Raw genomic sequence first — 1,996 nt, 5'->3', positions numbered from 1 at the left:
GAGGCGAGAAGATTGGTTGAAGCCAGGGGTTCAAGACCAGCCTGGTCAACATAGTGAGACCTTGTCTCTGCAAAAACAAAAAAAAGCCAGGCACGGTGGCTCACACCTGTAATCCCAGCACTTTGAGAGGCTGAGGCAGGTGGATCACCTGAGGTCAGGAGTTTGAGACCAGCCTGGCCAATATGGTGAAACCTCATCTCTAGTAAAAATACAAAAATTTAGCCAGATGTGGTGGTGGGCACCTGTAATCCCAGTTACTTGGGAGGCTGAGGCAAGAGAATTGCTTGAACCCAGGAGGCGGAGGTTGCAGTGAGCCGAGATCGCACCTTTGCACTTCAGCCTGGGCAACGAGAGCGAAACTCCGTCTCAAAACAAACAAACAAACAACAACAAAGAACAAACAAAACAAAAAACAAACCAAAAACAACAAAAGAGACAGTTCCTTGCATTCATGGAAGGAACTTATAGTCTAGTGGGAAAATAAATAAACAATAATCAACTAATCAAATAAATGTAAAATTGCAATTTCATTTAGTGATTTGAAGAAAAGTAGGAGGTGCTATATGAATGTCTAATGAAGGTGTAACCTGGAGAGTGATAACATCTGGACTGAATTCTGACAGATGACTAGGAGTTAACCTGGCCTAGGAGCCAGCAAGAATTGGCCTGGCAGAATGCAGAGAACATGCAAAGGCCCGGTGGCAGAAGGTAGATGGTGAGTACAAGGGACAAACAGGGTCAATGGCGCTGGAACAGAGGGAGGAGAGAGGGAAAAGTGAGGCAGGAGAAAGGGCTGAGATACCCACGCAGGGCCTTGTAAGCCACGTTGAGGAATTTTGTCTCCATCTAAAAGGCATTGGGCAGTCATTGAAGAGTCTTAAGCAATGGTGCTTGGGCAAGTTGACATATTCAGATTTAAACTTCCAAAAATCACAGAAAGACAATCAGAGGGCACAGAAGGGCTGGTGGAGGTCAGCTAGAAAGAAGGCCATTGCAGTAGAGCTAGTAGGGGAGGTAGTGCTGTCAATGGCAAGAAGCAGGCAGATTGGAGAGCTATTTAGGAGGTAACATTTAACAGATACTGACTGGTAATGGGCTGGGGACACACAACCATGCAAACTTTATGAAAGCCTACACTGAGACAGACAGATGCATGCATGCAGCCTCCACGAATGTGTTTCATTCGTAAACTGGGGGTTGGTAAGATTCTATATGAGCACACAGCATGGATACCATGAAGCTTGATGGCACACTAATGAGTGATGTCCATTATTTATAGCAAGAGGCACCTTATTGATATCCTTTCAACTTAGCAGTGACCCACATCTCCTCCCTGGCCTATTGGTGCCACCATTCATCAGTAAGTTTGCCCAAAGATAAGGGAGCTCGAGATCCAAGATGAGATGAGAGATAAAAGCCACCAGGAGCACACAGCCACATCAGGGCAGAAAAAGAGGGCGGGGGCCTGGGCAGGGAGAAAGGTGCCTGCCTGCTCTCCTGGCTTGGGCCAGATCCAGTGCTGAGATAAAATGGGCAGCAGGCAGACCCCAACAGAACCAGGTTGCTCTTTTTAAATGCCTTTTCTTTTATTAAAAACTTTATTATAGAAGAAAAACATGTTTATTTATAAACTTTTCTACATTTTCTAAAACATGGCCGGGCATGGTGGCTCACGCTTGTAATCCCAGCACATTGAGAGGCTGAGGTCGGGAGTTCGAGACCAGCCTGGGCAACATGGTGAAACCCAATCTCTATTAAAAATACAAACAATTAGCTGGGCATGGTGGCGCGTGTCTGTAATTCCAGCTACTCGGGAGGCTGAGGCAGAAGAATGTCTTGAGCCCGGGAGGTGGAGGTTGCATTGAGCCTAGATTGTGCCCCTGCACTCCAGCCTGGGCGACAGAGCAAGGCTCTTGTCTCAAAAAAAAATTTTTTTTAATATTCAAAATTTCCCATAATCCCACCAGACAAAAACCACCACCACTAACATTCTGAC

Source organism: Mandrillus leucophaeus, unplaced genomic scaffold (assembly GCF_000951045.1).
Source record: "Mandrillus leucophaeus isolate KB7577 unplaced genomic scaffold, Mleu.le_1.0 Scaffold35, whole genome shotgun sequence".
NCBI lineage: Eukaryota > Metazoa > Chordata > Mammalia > Primates > Cercopithecidae > Mandrillus > Mandrillus leucophaeus.
Note: the sequence above shows the minus strand (reverse complement) of the source record.